The 15214-nt window shown below is 37.1% G+C and overlaps 1 long non-coding RNA gene across 2 annotated transcripts in view; it reads left to right on the plus strand.

Annotated features, from left to right (window-relative positions):
- Positions 1-183: 183 nt before the first annotated feature.
- LOC115609530 overlaps positions 184-15214 on the plus strand; it is a 30491-nt gene continuing 15460 nt past the window's right edge. Inside the window, exon 1 of one of the 2 annotated variants that reach the window (XR_003991888.1) lies at positions 184-578. This is a non-coding gene — a long non-coding RNA (uncharacterized LOC115609530). Of the gene's footprint in view, positions 579-3696; positions 3867-15214 lie in introns of those variants that run through there. The other variant, XR_003991889.1, reaches the window with a different exon arrangement.

Raw genomic sequence — 15214 nt, forward strand, 5'->3', positions numbered from 1 at the left:
GTAAAATGCAAATGAAAGCATGGTTAATCATCAGAGATCAGATGTAGAATACCATATGCTTATACAAGCCTGCATAAAATCATACTGGATAGAAAGAGCAGGATTGCCAAAGGGATATCAAGATAAATGTTGCTTAGAAATCACAAGAGAACAAATGATCAGCTGAAACGTACAATCATTTGAACCAGTCAGAGGTACTCTGCCTCAAAATTATGGATTAGTTTGAGCTACTCAGGTACCAAGGTGGGATACAAATGGCAAGTCCCTGAACATATGCTTGGGCATGCAAGGAATAATGATGGGATGTTTTCTCATTTTAACTCATACCTCCAGTCCTAGTGCTTTTATGGGGAAGGAGGAGAGAAGCTGATGCAAGAAACCTGAAGGTGAGGAGTTGTCATGGCTCCATCACTTTGTCCATGAAGCTGAACTCCCTGACACCCAAGTCCAGCTTTGCTGTTATTCAACCGATGCTCGTACTGCGGGAATGTGAGTCAGGATCATCCTGAGGACTCCCACCTCCTGTATTCATCATCAGAATCTCTTTTTCCCTGAGCTCTATAGCTGCACTATGGGAGGTGAGTGTGTTTGTGTGTGTGGAGAGTTAAAGTCTTTATTTTTCTGGCAATTCATAGTCATATCTTATTGCTTGTTGCTAAATAGTGTCACAAATCCAGCCTTGTATCTCCTCAGGTGGTCAGAAGCAATCAGTACGCTTACCAGTTACCCTAGAAAATACAGCGTTGCTTCCTCTTCTGCCCCTCTAATAGGAATACCCATCACTCTTAAACGTACCAAAGATATAGTCAATTGCACAGTCTTTGGAGACCTGCACTAAAAGAGCTTTCAGAGGAATTTCTGGCCTCTGAAATAAGAGTTGTCAGCATTGATTTTCCCCATAGTGAAAGGTGTGAATATACAGCACCCTTAATGCTGCATTTTTTCAGTACTTTTAGCAGTTTGCGGCTGTGTTAGCCAGTGATGTGTAATGTTGCTAGTGGGAGCTGAAGTTTCCACAGACATGAATCTTTAGGCAGCTTGAGGTTTTGAAATGCAATTTTACATTACGTACTGGTTTCTGCTGACGCCTTATACTCTCTTGAAAAAGAAATAAAGCTTGTAGAAATACTGCTTGTACTACAGAAAAAAGTAGTCCCTTGGAACAGGGAGCTGGCCTTGACTCTCAGTGCTCCTATTTTATTTTCTCTCTTAAGCTGATCATCAAAAATATTATTCCGATGTTACTTTCAGAGTCACGTATTTCACATCACTTGAAGTTTGCAGTCATAGGTGAAAAAATAAAAAACTATAAAAATGGAAGAGGGCAGAATGCTCTGTAGCAATTTATTCTCTCAAACTAACAAGATGGCACCATTTCTTTTTTTTAAGGCAATTACAGAAGAGCATATTTGTTTATATTCCATAAGAGGAATGAGTAAGGTCCCTGTTTCAATTTCTGTGTGCTTTAAGTCTGGATAGAAGGGTTTTACTTTTTTGAATCTTGAGGAATGGAACTGGTTTTCCTCTATTTACGTTTGGCTGTTCCCCACCTTTCATCTCCCACCTTCCTTCTGCTAGCTTTCTACTGCAACTTAACACAAAGAATGTGCCGGTTGTGATAGAAAATTCTCTGGTGCTGCTGCACGAAAATTAGACAGTGGCCAGATGTCATCCCCACTGCTCAGTCTTTCCACTTGGCTCTGGTAATGTCTTTTGTTTCACTAGTAAGGGAGATAAGGTTGTAAAAGCTTCTTAGTGAAAGGGTAAATAATACATCTGACTTGAAATGGATAGCAGGAAAGGGCTCAAAACATCCAAAAGATGTTTTCTTCTCTATTCTTTTCCTCTGAAGAATCTGAGGAAGAAAAATAAAAATGTCAAAAATACCTATGTATCAGATGTGTATTTCTATAGGCAACATTGTAGACCAGTACTTTTGAAAAGATACTATACATTTTTAGTTATACATATATATAAATACAAAACTGTACATGTAATTATTTATATACAGTGCCAAATAGGTATTTGCCAACAGAATTGCATTACACTGGATGTCTTCAGTTCTAATTTTCTAGATCACATTACAGATAGATGTCAGATGCTCCATTTTCCAGTTGTGCTTGGGCAAATGATGGACTACCATTATTTTTCTACAAACAAACAGAATTTTTCTTTCAAAGTTTTAATTTATACTTTCCAATTATATTTAGATATAAGCACTGTTTCTTACCCTTCCTTCCTTCCTAAATAAGTATTTGTTTTTCTTGACTTCATTTATAAAACAAGTCTTGCATGAGCAATGTGCCCCACCAGGCAAATGGAATGAGGACTGGAGATGGTGACACAAACTCGTACTTCTGCTAAACACTCACACAACATTAAAATTAGATTAGCACCATATGAAAGTAGATATATAAATCTTAAACTGATACATAACTGGCTAATTACTAGAGCTCAAAACATAATGGGAGTGAAAAAACTACATCCATATTATGTGCTTCCCAAAAGCAGTAGAGGGATTAGTTGCTGGCCAAAGCCTCTTTTTTGCAAATGACTTGAAATAGAGCATAGGACAATGCCAATAAAGACAGGATAAAGCCTGTTGAGCCACTAAGTCATAATGTGAAGAGCCACAGACAAAAAGTCTAGCTTTATCTGTTGTAAGCTAGTTGCAGTGAAATGCCTCATAATATTCACCTTAAAATAAAGGAGCAGGTTACAGAATCACAGTGAAAAGGGCATGGTACATAGTCATTAAACTCCAGTGTGAAACAAAGGCTGAGAATATAAAATAAGATAAACAGCTAGTTTTACACATGCTGGTAAATAAATCCTGAAATTTATTGCCTCTACTACCAAAAAAGAAATCTAGTTCCTCCTCTGAAATGTTAATAGCATCCCACTCCTCCACAGGTGTTAATGATGTAAGGAATCCTAGCCAGGTGGCATTGATATTATTCTATTTCAGCATACCAGGATCTGTGTTTACTGAAACAAGGCTAACTATTAATCACTGTTGTGTCTGTGCTTCTGTACATTTTATAATTCACTGAAATGAAGTAGTATATGGTGGATAATATTTTTCAATTACTTTAGTTAAATAGTGTAAAACAAATGCAAAAGATGATGCTTCCTGTAGCTGGACAGAACACATTCCCATTTACAATCTGGGAAGAAAAAAATCCTACAAAAGATGTTCTAATGTAATTGATTTAAAAATTCTGTGACTTCAGATAACCTGTTCTGCATCCTTTGTTAACAGAGGGTATTTATTATTTAGCCCTGGTACTAAGACTGCACCTTATGTAGAGACATTTTTATACCCTCTACTGGGTTAGGTTGTCTCCCGGCATCCCTTAGTTATTGCAGCACTGATTAGGAATGAATTCTTGTTCTGCTTCATAAATTTTCGCCAGCTACTAACTTGTATACCTGCATAGTTGTCTCAAAATCTATAGTGCTTTAAGCTATTTCTGCACTTACTGCCAGCTGGTGTCAGCAACAGACAGTTTCTTTGATCAGTTACACCTGTACCTACAATATTTTTCCTCCTCCACGTTCCACATTCTTGTCTTCGCTTTTGATTTTCCAGCCATACAAGTAAGACAAGGGAAAGAAGGTCACTCACATTTTACGAGCCATGCAAACAAATGTGATTTGTTTGCATCCCCCTCCTAGCCTCTCTTTTTTTTCCAGCTGACAGCATCACCCTGAGGAACATTGTCAGGTGCAGTCAACCAGGTCTAAAAGGCTAGCAAGAATGTATGAAATAAAAGAAGGAAGACAGAGAAAGGAAATTGCTGAAGAGAAAAACAGGGGTGGTCTTCTTCCTTCTCTTTTTCTCAAAATCCTGGATATCAAAGAAAGTAAGTGCCAGGAATTTAAAATACTTAAAATTATTAATGTTATGTGAGCTTAATAGTTTTAAAGTACCACGGAACTGCATGCCTAGAACTTGCCAATTATCAAAATTATATTTTAATTCTTGTTTAAGAGAGTATTGTAAAATATGGTCTTATACTGATTTTGGCTGGGATAGAGCTAATTTTCTTCATAGTAGGTGTTAGGGGGCTATGTTTTGGATTTGTGCTAGAAACAGTGTTGATAATACAGGGATGTTTTAGTTACTGCTGAGCGGTGCTTACACAGAGTCAAGGCCTTTTCTGTTCCCAACCCCACCAGCGAGTGGGCTGGGAGTGCACAAGGAGTTGGGAGGAGACACAGTCAGAACAGCTGACCCCAACCTACCAAGGGATATTCCATGCCACAGGACATCATGCTCAGCAATAAAAGGCCAGGTGAAGAAGAAGGAAGTGTGGAATGTTCAGTCATGGTGTTATGTATGATGGAGCCCTAGTTTTCCTGGAGATGGCTGAACGTATTCCTGACAAGAGAAAGTGGTGAATTATTTCCTTGTTTTTCCTTGCTTGTGTGCATGTCTTCTGCTTTACCTATTAAACTGTTTTTATTCCAACCCAAGAGTTTTCTCACTTATACCCTTCCCAATTCTACCTCCCATCCCACCACAGGAGGAGTGAGTGAGTGTCTGGGTGGGGCTTATTTGCCAGCTGGTGTTAAACCATGACAGTCCTTTTTGGCTCTTAGTATAATGCTCGTCTTACATATGTGGCATAATATTATGACGTGTTATTATCCTGTGTGCAGGGCTTGATCAGGCTTTCCATAAGCAGAACTTTCTTGCATTGCAGCAGCAATTTTGCATGTTGAAAATTTCCAGTACAGAAACAGAACTGTACAAGCTGGGGAGAAAGTAAATACTTAGTAAATATAGTAAAAGATACATAGATATAATATAGTCTCTTGAACTATCTGTACTAATTGATTATCCCTAAGTGGCTTGAGATGTGGCATTATGCAGTTATGACCTCCCTGTTTTAGGAAGTACATTTGCAAATGGGTATAAGAGAAGCTGTTTACTTTGAAGGGAGGGTATGAGATCTCATCCGTTGAGAGAGTTTTATTTAAAAATTAAGAGGCATTAAACTGTCTGATATTGCCACCAACGAAATTTTAACTAATAAACAAACTTTCAAAACTTCTCTCTTGCCTACTGTAATATATTTGCTAAAGTTTAATGGTTTTAGTCTGGTTCTTGTTTTTTTAAAAAAAAAAAAAAAAAAATAGACATCAGTGTCATGTGGTTTATGAAGTCTATTCCAAATCTATTTAGTGCATCTATTCTATTTACTAAAAGTGTTGATTTATTGTTATTGATGATATTGAGGTGTGATTAAAAAAAACCCAAACACCAAAACAACAAAAGTATTAGGCAAAGGATGTTTATTGCATATGCAATAAAACTTAAGTGAATGTTACATTTCTATGTCCAAAGTTGTATTCCATGAACTTTTCTTTTAAATGGGAGTTCCTAAATTTGGACGTATGTGAACTCTTAAAGCATCTCATTGTTAGGTATGAGAAGTGGGCTTTCAACTCTATTTCGACACCTAGTCATGCTCAAAGACACCTAGACCTGTAGTAAGGCAGCAGAACAACTGAGTCTGAGAAATTGGGCAGTGTGATACCTTTGCCTGCTGAAGGGTCTGTACTGAGCAAGTACTAACATTGACTGCAGCACAAACACTTCCACATCATCCACTTTTATCAGAACAATTTGTTCTATGAGAAGCAGAGTAGTGATGCCTGATAGCCTAAATATGTGTGGAACTGTGTTCTATGTACCCTGTATTCTTCACTACCGTAACCCAGACTCCTCTGTTATTCTAATGACAGACTCCAGCTTGCAGAGAAAGATTTGGGGATATGATTGACAAGATGGTGAGCAATAGCCAGCAGTGTGATCTCATAGAAAAGGAAGTCAACAGTATCTTGGGCTGCAGGAGGAAGAGTGTCATGAGCAGGCCAGAGGAGGTTATTGTTGTCGTACTTAGCTGGTGGGGTCATTTAAGTCCTTTTCTAGAACTGGCCTGTAGGCTGTGAGGCTACAGCTATAATAGTCCGCTGAGCGATGCTGGGACCTATTCATTGCGCCAGCTGGCATAAACAGGCCACATCCATGTTACTAAATTCTTCTACCCTCCAAAACAAGATATGTTGCATGCAGAATTTCTATTAAGGATGGTTCCTGGCCTGCTGTAGCCCAGAATCTTTCCAGAAACTATTTGGGAAAATGCGGTTTGCCCAGGGACAATGCTGTGCCAGGGACTGTTGTAGTAATTAAACAGTCCAGATGGTCGGCACTATTTAGTTTATGGATACAGTAGTGGAACAGATGTAGTCTCAAATACAAATTTATCTTATGTAATTTAAAGGCCAAAGCCTAAACTGACCACATGATCTTCCCTTAACCTAAATGGGGCAATGGTAGATTAATCTCATTTTAGGAGATATCCTGTTCTCACCACCGACTATGGTGCAATTTAAGGTGATTATCTTAGATCAGAAAACTAGGTTTAGCCTGTTAATCAGGGAAGAGTTACATGCTTAAGCACAGATTGTCGAAGAACATTCAGCTGTTAGAGATGAGATGGATGCTTTGTGAGGGTTATAAAAGCAAACAGATCCTTAACTTCTATGCAGTCTTCTACAACCATTGCTTAGTAACAGATTCTAGTGAATTTTAATATGGGCTGAACATGGACCAGAAGTAAAAATATATCACAGATCACTGTTAACCTGTCTGTCTTTGAGAAACTGCACAGCTAGAAAATAATGGCTTCAATCAAATTCGGTTAATTGCAAGCCCAGAACCTAAGTTATGTGAATGATTCTGTTAGTCTTGAATAAGCAGTGCCAGAAAAGAGTATTTATTATGTTGGTGTGCCTCCCAGTGAAATTCCACCTGTGAACTCAGGATTGCCTGAATATGTAGAGGGATTTATGATTGGCAGGGGGTTAATTTTAGATTTCTTTCTAAAAAAAGAACTAAACCCAATAACAAATTCATCTTTGTGTGTCACATGGTCATTTTGTTAAGCAGAAAAGATGAGCCCTCAAAATATGAGCATGTTTTCTTAACAAGCAACTTCCTGTGAAGGCAGCTTGTCCACAAGTGCAGAGAGCTGATCCTGTTTTGTTGGGAAACAGTCTTAGAATGTTTCCAGGGACCTCATGGCAAGTCAATAAGTGTGATGATATAGGTGACTGTATAAGTACAAACAATTCAATTTCTGTTTTAAATCACTGGGTAAAACATTGTGATTTCCAAGAGCAGATTCAGGTTCTCAGTACAATAATTATCTGAAAAATGACAGAATTGTTATGGATAGATAAACTCACAGATGTGGAAGGTTTGACATAAGCACATTCTTTCCTTTAAACTTTGGCTACCTCGTGCTAGAAATAATACCAATTCTCTTTTTCTGTCAGGATATCATGTTTGAAAAAATGACTAATTAGTGAAGACTTTTGCAGCTTGTCAGGAAGAGAATCGGAAAAAATTCTTGTCTAGAGCAATTAATTGAAATTGGGAGTGATACCATATGTAAATGTGATTTCCCCCTATTAATTAGAAGCCTTAATTACTTTGATCAGAGACCTCATTATGCCACTTTTGGGAAGTAAAGGAAGAAGGAAAAAAATAGATCTTGAAAAGGCCAGTTGTTCAAGTATCAAAAGCAAATTTTTTTTTTTTTTTTTTTTTTTCTGGTAGTCCTTATAGCATGGCATAAAAGCTTTATTGGATTCAGATCTGAACTCCTGTGGAAGTTTTTATGCCTGAAACCTGCTAAATCCAGAATAAATTTGTTCAATGTATATTATTGTTGTTTTGGTATTTCCCTTAGCAAGAGCAGTATCTCAAAGCATCTTGTAATTTATGGTACCAGCAGAGTGAATAGTCCTGCAGGTGAGCCAGGGTATCAGGGTCTCATGATCTGTATTTAGCTCCTGTCAGCCAAAGATTTGTTTTAAAACTTATATTAGCTACTTAGTATTTCTGTGCTGCAGTTTACCTCCTGTGTAGAAGGATAACAATAGCTTTCTCCCTTCTGTTCATCTGACTTGTCAAGTCAAAATAAAGTGACAAGCACAGCACACTTGCACAGAAGTTTGTACAGTAGGTTACTGCAGTCTTATCTGGAGAAAAGCAGGGCAAAGGCACTTTGTACAACATTGCACGCAAATGACCAACAGGGCAGGAAGCTAAACAGACAACTGCTTTATTAACTGTGCTAATGTATTTTAGTGAAGACTTAGAGTGCCTTAATAATTTTTATATGTATAGTTGTGCATTCCATGGAAAATCCTAGCATAGGTTGACTATATATGCATACAGGATAGCAGCCTTCCTAAAGCTTTAACTACATCTTTAGATACATCTGTGTGGTGAATAATCTTTAATAGGATGGGATGAAGAAAGATATCCTTGTTCTATAAAAAAAACCAAACCACCCAACAAAAAAAAACCCAGAAGAATTTCTGTTCTTTTGTACAGAGCAGAAATACATATTGTGTATATATATATTGTCTTCACAACACTAAAAGCAGTAGCATACCTTTTTTCAATTGTGTTCTTGTTCTTTTCAGCTACTACTATACTACTTGTGTTATCCATGTCATTGATCACTTTTCTTTTCTTAAAAAACCTGTGCCTCCCCTTTATCCACCTTGCAAAGGTCTGTAGTCCTGTTCTGCATTTTAATGAAGTAATCTCATCCACATGGACATGTGGAAGTTTGCTGCTGAATGCAGTCAGCAGTAATGAAAAGGCTTGAATAGTAACCTACAGTAGCACAGGTGTTTAAGCCCTATGGAATTAAATATTTCCTGGTACTATGACATTAGACCAGACTTCAGTTGTTATTCTGTTGTGGTCACAGCAGTCATATTTGTATTTTCTGTTATTCTGAAATAGTCCTGAAGCTTATATACCTTTGCTAGAGCATATGAATGAGAGATTTTTATTAATGGCCTGTCAAGTGGCAAATATGGTCATGCTGGGAAGAAGAAAAGGTAAAGACTGAATTTTATTTTTGAGTGAATTTGTATAACAGGCTCAAAAACTAATGCCTGGCACACGAGATATTGGTAAAATGTCTTAAGGATGGAAAGTTTGGGGTTTTTTACTTCTGCATGCAGTGCGTTGTATTTATTATACATGATCAGACAGAACAAAACAACTGCAACTAGCAAACACCAGCTATGCTCCATCATCTTGAATTCCACCAAACATCCTTCAGTCATTAATGCTGTAATGTTCTGATTGTACTTCTAAGTAATAGACAGCAAATATGTGTCCAGGTTAAGAAGTTTAATCCAGAGAAGACTGGTCTCAATAATTAAGGTTTAAGACCTTGGACAAATTTTTTGCCTTTCTTTGTCTTGATTGCCCGTTAGTTGGAAGGGATCCTGGAATAGGTACTGAATCAGAGGGGCTTATATTTTAAAAAATTAGCTTGCTTCAGCCGGTGGTCTCCAGCTTTTGTTAGCTTGCTAGCAACAGTACTTGAGAAGAAATGCACTGCCAGCAACATCTGACCTTGCTCTGCCTAAGTGTATTTCAGCTTTACTAGCAACAGCTTCTTTGGCCTCTGGTATTGTTAGAGTACCTTGCAGAGAACATATTGCCTATAAACTATATTGAGAATCATTGATAAATGTGAATTTGTGTTGTGCTCGTCTGATGCTATGCCCTTTAGAAACATGAGGCCAAAATCCCTGTTTTCTTCACACACACACACAAAAACAACAACCCTCTAAGGAAATGACAGTTTTTTTCAAACATCAGATTAATGATGAACAAAATTCAAGCACACTTTTGGAGGAGCTGGGGAGAGAGGAACAGTGAAGTATTCAAAGCAAAACTCAAGTAGGTGTAATTAATGTCAAGTGTTCATGCTTTATTGCTATGTAGTCTGCCTGATTAGAGTTTACTTAAAATGTTTTATAGTATTTTCACTTTTTGCCTCAGATTTTTATTTTGTTTGAAGTCAGTGCAGGTTTTATTACTTGCCCTTAGTGTGGATGCGGTAATTTACTACAACGTGCATTTCTCCCTGTCCATTTTCTGTTTGCAGCTTCAATGCAGATATATCTCTAAGCAGTGCTTAAATGCTTTTAAGTATGCTTAACTTGGTTATACCTCACCACATCTCTTAAGTGTTTTGCTGAAGGGGAAAATATCACAGAATCATAGAATGGTTTGGGTTGGAAGGGACCCCTTAAAGATCATCTAGTTCCAACCACCCTGCCATGGGCAGAGACACCTTCCACTACTCCAAGTTGTTCAAAGCCTCATCTAACCTGGCCTTGAACACTGCCAGGGATGAGGCAGACACAGCTTCTCTGGGCAACCTGTTCCAGTGTCTCACCACCCTCATAGTGAAGAATTTCTTCCTAATAGCTAATCTAAACCTCCCCTCTTCCAGTTTAAAGCCATACCCCCTTGTCCTATTACTACATGCCCTTGTAAAAAGCCCTTCTCCAGCATTCTTGGAGGCCCTCTTTAGGTACTGGATGGCTGCTCTAAGGTCTCTTAAGAGCCTTCTCTTTTGCAAGCTGAGCAAGCCCAATTGTCTCAGCCTGTCTTCATAAGAGAGGTGCTTCAGCCCTCTGACCTTCTTTATAGCCCACCTCTGGACCTCACTCTAGCAGGTCCACATCCCTATTGTGTTGAGGGCCCCAGAGCTGGATGCAGTACTCCACTCACAATTGAGTGAAGATGGTGCAACAGTTAGGACCACTCCTAAGGACTACTTCATTCTTTTCTCTTTATCCTGCAACAAGCTTTGTCTCACACCCTCAGGCCTTGATGCATATAAAGCTAAACAATTGTAGTGTTGCATGGTTTACTAGAAACTCCAGTGATGTGATCCTCAAAACCAAGGTCTAGTCTGTTAGCAACCCTACTTTTCTCTCTTAGAGATACTGCAAATCCAGTCCAGGAAAAACATGGCAGCATTAGCATCAGTTTGTGAATTCTGTAATTATAGTTGTACATGTATGTGTATATATATAAAAACAGTAAATATATTTTTTATGTACATGCTTATATGTACATTTATTGGTTTAACCCTTCTATGTAAACCAGTTCTGTGTGTTTATATCAAAACATATTTGAAGTTTAGGTATTAACTTTTAATTCTTACCAGTGTGTAAGCATTACAAATCAGCATGCACCCCTGTATTTAAATTTGAGTATGCAAAAAATCTCATTGATTCAAAAAACCTTTTCCTCTCTTGGATTTTAATGACTGCCAGCAGTTTCATTTCATCAGCAGACTGAATATTATTTCTCAGATTTAAGGCATAATACAGATTATTACTATGCCTGTTAGCAACTGGACAGCTCGAGTTTGGTCTTTCTCAAGTTGAAAAGATCCAGTCATCAAGTCTGATTTCCCAGATAATGCAAAAAACTCCTTTTACTGTTTTTTCCACTTTGTCCAATTCAGTGCCTTTCACAAGGTCTTAGGAAACTCTGCATCTCAAAAAGACTTTAAAAATAAGAAAAGATAGCTTGCAAGCACAAAAATTCCAGGATGAGACCTTCATTTACCCTTTCATAGGTTTGTTTTGTTTTCTTCATTTTGTATTTTTTTTAATACTCAGTAAATTACTTTTTCCTGTTAATAGCACAAAGTGGGAAATGTCAACATGAGAAGATACTATATAAAACGATATAAAAATCAAACGTGTTTCTTGTTTTTAATATGGGTTATAATCATTAAGATAAAATCAAAGTTACAAGAAAATAAAGCTTTTCTTCATTTAGACGTTCCTGCCTCCCTACTTAGTGGTCAAGGGCAAACCTAAAGGATTTCTGATTTGGTGGTGGAGATCTATGCCTAAAGAGCATGGGGTAACTTGAATTTTTCTGGGAGGCTATCAACATGTGTAAATCTGTAAATCAGTTGTCCAGATGCATCTCCAGAGTTCTCCTGGCTTTTGCTGGTTCTCCTGTGTGTGTATGAGGACAGAGATGGGTGTTACACCTAAGGCAATGCGCTCTGTTTCGAGCAGTTTGTCAGATACAGTTTACTGTGGAAAATCAAGTGAAAAATTGTCACCAGGAAGTACAGGCTCAAACAGGACAGCTTAATTACCTTTGGCAAAAATATGCAAAGATTCCCCAGAATGACTCTGCTGCTGATGCTTTTGACACTTAGTTTTGTAAAAGAAGGAGGAAAAGTTTGCTTGATGAAAATAGATTAATGTATGGTTACGTGGATGTTGAATGTCACATTCTTACCTTTGAGAAAAATTGTTATGATTCGAAAAGAAAGATCAGAAACATTTAGGAAGTTTGGATCTTTTTCTAGAAATGCTTTTAGTTTCGTAAAACTAGGTCACTTGCAAGGTTATGTTGTGCCTCTAACAGAGCATTAAGAAGCAGTAAGGAAGCAGTAAGTAAATAAATAAGTTGATCTAAAATAGAATCATAGAACTGTTTGAGTGGGAAGGAACCTTTAAAGGTTATCTAGTCCAATTCATCAGTGCAGGATGTAAGTATTCAGTGCTCTAATTAGTTAAATAAAACTAATCTGGGAAATTAAAAAAAAATAAATGCATGATGTAGATAGTATAAGATATAAAAGATACATAAGAAGGAGGTATGCCTGCTTATGCCTGCTGCATTCTCTGAGGTAGTGTTTATTGATACCAGGAGATCCATTTCGCCAGGCTGTGTTATGCATGGAGACAATAAAGAAGTTGCTAACCAATTTTGTCTGTTACCATGTGTTGTGCCTGTTTAAATATCTTATGTCTCATTCTTTTCTGACAAGCCTGAGACTTCTGTGACAAATTTTTCAGTGTCTGATCAGAGATGTACATAGCAATGTAGCATGTTTTTTTATTCCTGTTCAATCTGAATCTAACTTTATAATAAGTACTAAGGAGTTATTCATAGCCTACCTACTTCATTCTTCACTGCCAGTCACTTTATTTCCAGATCTGAAATTACACTTCCAAATCATATGACTTGCCTTATCAGTTATAGATACATAAAATAAAATATGACCAATAGGGTTGGCTTTAACATAAAGAAATAATTATTATTTCAGTACATTGATCATAGCCCCTGTTATATTTGCCACCTTTTTACTGAAGAAGAATGATAGACCCTACTTGTATTCGTATTTTTGCTGAGGTAATAAATTGTACTTTTCCCAACCTGACAACACCACAAGAGGCATCTTACACTTCTGTCAGGTTGGCTATTCAACTTAGTCACACGGTCACCTTTTTTATTTTAATACGAATGCCAGAACATTGCACTTTTTCAAAATACAAAACTTTTACTGAAGGACGAGAAAAAATAAATTATATCTGGTTTATAGGTATTAAATTACAATACAGAGATCTTGTTGCTTTTGTCGTACAGTATAACACTCTTTGTACTGTCAGGTTTTAAATGTTTTCAGGATACATAATACATTATTGAAATAGTTACAAGCACTCCGTTAATCAACCTATTGTCTCCAGTTCTCTAGCAGGCTTCTAGTGTATCAGAAAAACCTTCTCATTGATTGCCATTTTGTGATTGTGAATACATCTACATTTTTTACATTTTTTCTTTTCATTTGCTGCTTAAATAACTATGTATGGCAACGAAAACTCACAAGGCAACAAAATACATTTATTTCTCTAGATTCTGGGTCTGATATGATTTTAGTTTATATGTTAACATCAGGGTCAAAGATAATTGAATTCAGAAGGATTATTTTTATTTTTTTATTTTTTTTTTTTCCTGATTTTAGTAGGTCTTAGATCTATCACAGATACTTATCTTTGGATAAAATAAGTTGCCATCTGGATGTACTTATTTTTCTCCACTGATTATAGAGGAAGCTAAAATAAGTAGTGCTGATTTTATAAGTCTAACCTTTAAATGCGCAAATTAGGATAAACACGTTTTCTCCTGGATGCCTTCTCAGAATGCTGTTTACCACTTGGTGTAGTTTGCACAGAGCTAGTGAAAGGTTTAGATGTTTGTTAGGAAATTTTAGACATCTCATTCTGAACCTAGATAGGCAAAGCAATGCTTAGCTTAGTTTAGGAATTGTATTGTACATGTGTTTGCTTGTTTGTCCCTTCACTAGGGGTACTGGATTTGGCTGGTATGAAGCCAATTTTCCCAGTAAATGTGTTACCATGTGGGCGAATTTATTCCACATGTGCCACAGCAGTAGGTGTCTCCAGTAAGATTCAGTGTCAAGGCAAAGAGGGAGCTCTTGGAAAAATCCCTGTTCTTTGTGGGGTGTCTCTAGTGTGAATTCATTCCTGCGTAAACATTAGATAATCCACACAGGTCATTGAAGAGATGCTTTCTGAATGCCTGAGACATTGGAAACTTGGTGGTAAGCTTACGATTCAACAACAATCAACTGTGAGGCACACATCCAACACAAACATGAATTTCTTTGCTCCAGCAACCATTGAACCACCTGTTTTGATGATACCAGGGCTATGTAGTTTTTCTTCAGGGAACCATAGGGGATTTTTCCATATGGGGAAGAATATGTTGGTCTTTGCAATTTTTGTCATGTTAGATGTCAAAACTTTCTCTGGGAAAATGTTTATATGCACCTAAACCAAAAGCTGTTTTAAACAGTCTGCTTCTGTCACGAAACACAAACACAAAACTTTTACTTGATGTTGCAGAAACCTTGTAGATAACCTAACGTATTGCCAAAGTTTCTCAATAGTTACAGTTTGGTCTAAATGTTGTCAGACACAGATCACTGTTACACTTAACCAAACCGGTGTGGTTTTCGCCCAGTTGATCATTTCAACCTTCAAAGACTAGTTGTATTTTTTTTTTTTCTTTTTAGATTAAAGCCCCACATTTTCATAATTCTAAGTTCAAAGTAGCAGAATAAAATAATATTTTTGGTTGGTTACAAAATCTTCTATTATAGATACTTAACATAATAAAGGGTTCTTTGTAATGCCAGTTTTGTAACATCATTTAAATTGATCTATTGATATTGAAGCTTTGGGAATCAGTTTGCATACTGTCAAACAAATCAGAAATAGTGACCACCTTATATTGAAGTAATTTCTGGATGTATTCATGTACTATATTGCATTATCTTTTGTTTCAAAGCCATTGTCATCTATAGTAGTCCTAAACCCTGAGTGCATTTTAAGAAGAGATGTTGACAGTTTAACTATTATACTGGACATGGCTAGAATACAGCTTATTTACTTTATAGCAGCTCATATGATCCTGTGTTTTAGATTTTTGACCAGAATAGTACTGATAACACACTAATGCTCTAGGTTTTGC

The sequence above is a fragment of the Strigops habroptila genome, chromosome 6 (genome assembly GCF_004027225.2).
Source record: "Strigops habroptila isolate Jane chromosome 6, bStrHab1.2.pri, whole genome shotgun sequence".
NCBI lineage: Eukaryota > Metazoa > Chordata > Aves > Psittaciformes > Psittacidae > Strigops > Strigops habroptila.